This window comes from Triticum dicoccoides, chromosome 4A (assembly GCF_002162155.2).
Source record: "Triticum dicoccoides isolate Atlit2015 ecotype Zavitan chromosome 4A, WEW_v2.0, whole genome shotgun sequence".
NCBI classification, from domain to species: Eukaryota; Viridiplantae; Streptophyta; class Magnoliopsida; order Poales; family Poaceae; genus Triticum; species Triticum dicoccoides.
The window spans coordinates 87,714,770-87,720,529 of record NC_041386.1 but is presented as its reverse complement, the minus strand read 5'-3'; positions in this window follow the sequence as shown (position 1 = coordinate 87,720,529).

The following is a 5,760-nucleotide window of genomic DNA, read 5'->3' as shown; positions in this document are numbered from 1 at the left end:
GGCCTTTCTTCACAGGCTCTGGGCCTTGCTTCATGGGTAGAACCTCCGGAGGTGCTGGATGTTCCAAGAATTCTGGATAGGTATCCCGTCCTGCATCTCCAGGCACGCGACGCCAGGCCTGGAGACATGGACGACCCTGAACGGGCCCTCCCACACGGGTGAAAACTTGTGCAGCCCTTCCCTGGAGAGGACCCGCCTCAGGATGAGGTCGCCCACCTCGAGTGTCCTGGAGTAGATATTGCGGCAGTGGTATCGCCGCAGCGCCTGCTGGTACCTTTCCGCCCTCAGTGCAGCTTTGCGACGATGTTCCTCCCCCAGCATGAGGTCCATCCCCCGCGTGGTGTCCTGCTGCATTTCATCGAACGCCAGAACCCATGCGTAGCGATGCCTAACCTCGTGAGGAAGGACTGCCTCAGCTCCGTAGACAAGGAAGAATGGGGTCTCGCCCGTTGGTTTGGTGGCGGTGGTGCGGATAGACCATAGCACGGACTGGAGCTTGTCGTGCCAGCCCCTGCCACAGGCATCAGCTTCTTCTTGAAGGTCCTGGTCTTGAGGCCTCTCAGGACCTCCACGTTGGCGCGTTCGGCCTGACCATTGCCCCTGGGGTGCGCCACCGAAGCGTAGCAAATATGTGTTCCAAGGTTAGCACAGTAGGTTTTGAAAAGGTTACTAGTGAACTGCAAGCCGTTATCTATGATGATGTGGTTGGGGACCCCCAAGTGGCTCACGAGGCCCTTGATGAACTTGACAGTGGAGCCAGTTGGGATGGTACGGAAAACTTCCACTTCCGCCCACTTGGTGAACTTGTCGATGGTGACGTAGAGGTAACGGTAGCCCCCAGGTGCTCAAGGGAACGAGACCAAGATGTCCAGCCCCCAGACCACGAACGGCCACGTGAGCAGAATGGTCTGGAGGCCTTGAGCTGGCTGATGAATTTGCTTGGTATGGAAGTGGCAGGCTTCGCAAGACTTCACCAGCTCAGTTGCATCGTTGAGCGCAGTGGGCCAGTAGAACCCACTGCGGAATACCTTGCCGACGAGGGTCCATGATGACGAGTGGTGCCTGCAGTCCCCACAGTGTATGTTAGTTAGCAGCTCCTTCCCCTGGTCCCTGGAAATGCAGCGCAGGGAAACGTCGTTTGGCCGCTTCCTGTACAACTCACCATCCTAGATGCAGTACGCCGTGGCCTGCCGAACCACACGCTCTGCATCTTCCTCCTTCTCTGGCAGCGCCCCTTGCATCAGATATTCTTTGAATTCCTTGGTCCAACATCCCTCCTAAGGTTCGAGCGCCAAGAGCAAGAGAGCTCCTGAGGTCGGGTCGTAGCCGAGGCTCCTGTGGCAGGAGGCTGTGGGAGCTCCTCCCAAGGCTGAGTAGTGCTTGAAGGTGGCGGTGTCTCCAGTGGCTTGAAGAGCTGTTCCTCAAAGACACCGGGCTCTTGTGGCTGCCGCTTGGATGCTCTCTTAGCGATGTCGTCGGCTTCCTTGTTGATGCTCCGGGGCATGTGTTGCAGCTCCAGGCCCAAGAACTGCTTCTCCATCTTGCACACCTCCATGAGGTATGCCTCCATATGCTCGTCCTTTGGCTCGTATACTTTGTTGGAGAAGGTGACGAGGAGCTGCGAGTCGCCTCTAACGGTAAGGCGCTTCACCCCCAGAGCTGCCATGGCCTTCAGGCCAGCTATGAGGCCTTCGTATTTGGTGATGTTGTTGGAGACCTTCTCGCCCTGCTGAAAGCAGAGCTGCACAACGTAGTAGAGCTTATCCCGAGTGGGCAAGATGAGTACTGCTCCAGCCCCCATGCCCTGGCGCGTGAAGGCGCCATCGAAGTACATGACCCAACCATCTGGTGCCTCACTTCCTGGCGAGGTGGACCGGTCTTTGCCTACTTCAAGTGTCGGGACGTCCGTCCATTCTGCCACAAAATCAGCGAGCGCGGCTCCCTTGATGACCATGGTAGTGCTGAACTCTAACTGGAATGCTTGCAGCTCGATGTTCCACTCAGCGACCCTTCCAGCAGAATTGGGGCTCCTGAGCACCCTCTCTAATGTGTAGGCTGAGATAACCTTGATGGGGTGCCCCTGGAAGTAGTGAAGTAGCTTGCGCGAGGCCACCAAGAGTGCGAGCAGAAGCTTCTAAGGCATGGGATATCACGCCCTTGCATCTCGCAACACGGTGCTGACGAAATACACCGGGTGTTCGATGAGGGCTGGTGTGGTGTCTGGGCTCGCGTCTTGCAGAAGTTGAGATGCCTCGTGAGGTGATGGGGCTCCTGACGCCTGATTGATTGCGAAACTTTGGCGGCGGCGGCCTGTTGAGCTTGGTCTTCTATCGATGCTGCCACGGCTCTTGCGGTGCCTTCCTGATCTTGTATTGCCTCAGTTGTAGCCCGGCGTAGCGTGCCCTTGGTTTGGTGCTCCTCCCGAACCGCCACCAGTGCTGCGCGGGTGGAGTACGGGGTAGCAGCGAGGTAGAGTACTAGGGGCTCGAGGGGTCATGGCGCCACCATCAACGGAGGGCTGGTCAGGTATCTCTTGGCGTCTTGAAAAGCTCGGTCGGCCTCCTGGGTCCACTCGAATGGGCCCTTCTTCGTCATCGGCTTGAAGAAGGGTAGGGCGCATTCCCCTAGCTTGGAGATGAAGTGTCCCAACGCAGTTACCCGGCCAGCCAGCTTCTGCATCTCCCTAAGGGTCTGCGGCAGGCTCATGTCCTCGATGGCCTTGATCTTCTCTGGATTCGCCTCGATCCCTCTGTGGGACGCGAGGAAGCCAAGCAGCTTGCCAAAAGGGACGCCGAGCACGCACTTCTCTGGGTTAAGCTGCAAGTTCACTTGGCGCAGGCTCGCGAAGGTCTCCTCTAGGTCTTGAATCAAGGTCCTCGCCTCCCAAGACTTCAGCACAATGTCGTCGACGTAGGCCTCTGTGTTTCTCCTGAGCTACCGCCCTAAGGCGATGTGCATCAGTCGCTGAAAGGTTGCGCCCGTGTTGCGCAATCCAAAAGGCATGCAGGTGTAGCAGTACACCCCACACGGGGTCAGGAAGGCTGTCTTCTCCACATCTTCTACTGCCATATTGATCTGGTGATTTCCTGAGAATGCATCCAGGAAGCACAGCAGGTCACACTCGGCAGTGGAGTCGATGATCTGGTTGATGCGCGGGAGCGGGAACGGATCTTGGGGGCAGGCCTTGTTCAGGTTGGTGAAGTCAATGCACATCTGTTCCTTCCCGCCTTTCTTCGGTACTATGAAGGGTTTGCCAGTCATTTGGGAAACCGAACCTCGCGAATGGCGCCCACCGCCTCCAGCTTGTGGGTCTCTTGGATGATGAAGGCATGCTTCTCAGTGGACTACCGTCTCGCCCACTGCTTCATGGGGCGTACATTGGGGCATACCCTTAAGTGATGCTGAATCGCTTCCCTCGTAACTCCTACCGGCTGATTGGGCTCCCACGCAAATATATCCTTGTTTGCGCACAAGAACTTCACCAATGCTTCCTCTTGACCTTGATCGAGGCTGGCACCTATGGTAAAGGTTGGTCCTGAGGGCCCGTCCTCATTGACTGGCACCTGCTTGGTTTCCACCTTGTCTTGTGTGAACAACTACTTCTTCTTGGTCGATACGACTCCCTTGGGCTCGGAGGTGCCCGCGTCGGCAGGCTGCACCGCCGCAGCGGTTTTGAGGGCGAGCCTGAGCGCCGCTAGAGCCTCCTTGGCGTCCCCTTTGACAGTGAGGACGCCCTTGCTCCTAGGTATCTTCATGAGTTTGTAGGCCGGATGAGTCGCTGCCATGAATTGGGCCAGAGCCGGGTACCCGAGAATGGCGTTGTACAGGAGGCCGATGCGGGCGATGTCGAAGTCGACCAACTCGGTGCGGTAGTTGTCGCGCATGCCGAAGGTGATGGGAAGGCGGATCTGTCCCAGAGAGTAGGCAGTGCGACCACCAACTCCTGAGAAAGGCTTCCTGAGGCTGAGCCGCTCGAGTGGCACGTGAAGAAGGCTGAAGGCTTCCACGGAGAGCAAGTTGAGGCCGGCACCACCGTCGATAAGGGTCTTGGTAACAGCCACGTTGCAGATGGTGGGCGTGCAGAGCATTGGGAGCATGCCCGAGCCGGCGGTGGAGTCGGGGTGGTCCTCTGAGCCGAAGGTGAGGTCGGCCTCTGGCGCAGCCCAGCCTAGCAGAGCGGCATCAATCTGGCGGAGGAACGGCTTGACATGGCGATCTGAAGGCGGTGCTTGAGAGCCGCCTAGCAGGGCCGCGGCTGCGTGGTGCGCCAGTACCACGTAGCGAGCAGTGAAGAGGTCGCAGAGTTCCCCCAGGATGCCACCATGGATCCAGGGAGGTTGAGCAGCCAGGCTCATGGCTCGCCGGCGAGGGCCATGGGGAGCCAGTTGGCCATGACCTTGTCATCGCCTCCGGCATCAAGGACGGCCTCCTCGTATGCCAACAGGAAGGAAAACGGGTCTGCCGTGCTGTCGTAGCGCGGCGGCATCTTCGACCTGAACTCGGGTGGCCATTGCACTCGCCGCAGGGCGGGGGCCAGGGTTCGGAGCCCCCTAGACCCGTCGTTAGCACCGGCCGCTGGAGCCGGTGGCGGGGCACCTGCCATGAGGGCGAAGAGCGGTGGCGTGGAGCGCAGGCTAGTGGAGAGGAGCTACGGCGCACCCCTACCTGGCGCGCCAAATGTCGGATCACGGGTTCTGGCAAACCCTTGAGGTTCGAACTCTAGGGTGTGCATGAAGTTCTTTCCCTCCTTCCGATCTACGCCCTAGCTTGCTAAGGTCTCGCGGACGAACTCGATGCACTCGCAACACAAAGACACAAGATTTATACTGGTTTGGGCCACCGATGTGGTGTAATACCCTACTCCAGTGCGGCGGTGGTGGATTGGCTCTTGGGCTGATGATGAACAGTACAAGGGGAAGAGCAACCTCCTGAGCTTGAGGTGTTCTTGTGCTTGGTGTGGCCAAGGGTTGGCCTTTTATTAGATCAGATCTCTGCCCCCTTTGGTGGTGGCTAGTCCTACTTATATAGGCCCTGGTCCTCTCCCCAAATATTGAGCGGGAAGGGAGCCAACAACGGCGGCCAATTTGAAAGGGGATGGCTAGTACAAGCTATCCTGACAAAAGGTGGTCTTCGCCTGCCAAAGGTTCTGGTGGTGATGCCATCCTGGGATCTATGGTGACCTCCGTCCTGCTGTCCTTCTGGTCTTGGTCTCATTGGACTGATATGGAAACCTTTTCCTGATGCCTCGGTACTCCGTGCCTGTGCTTGCCTCCTTAGCACCAAAGAGGAAATAAGGACGTTGTGCGCACTGGCGCCCGCCTGGTGTCGATCGTCATGGCTCACGTCACAAGAGCCTCGCGAGGTTCACCCTGCCTTGATATCTCCGCTCCTCGCGAGGCAGCCTAGTGAGGCCGCTCCCGAGGAGGTCTTGCATCATCCGCCTCACGAGGCTTGGCCCCTCGCGAGGGTCTTAAATGGCTTGTTGATGATTATGGGCCAAACAGACCTTCCAGCACAGCCAAGCCATGGGCCGCAGGTAGGGAGGTCTGGGGACCCCCGTTCCCCGAACGCCGGCAGTGAACTGAATCTTTGGGCCTCTGGAAAGATTTATTACCTCCTCAGGCAGCATCAAACAATTCCATGCGTGCACCACAAATCTATACCAAGTTTAATCAGGATCTACTTTTCCAAATCAGAATTAGCACTAGAGCAAGCATGATCAATGATATGGCTGTGAGACAAAGAAGGAATGAACAAACT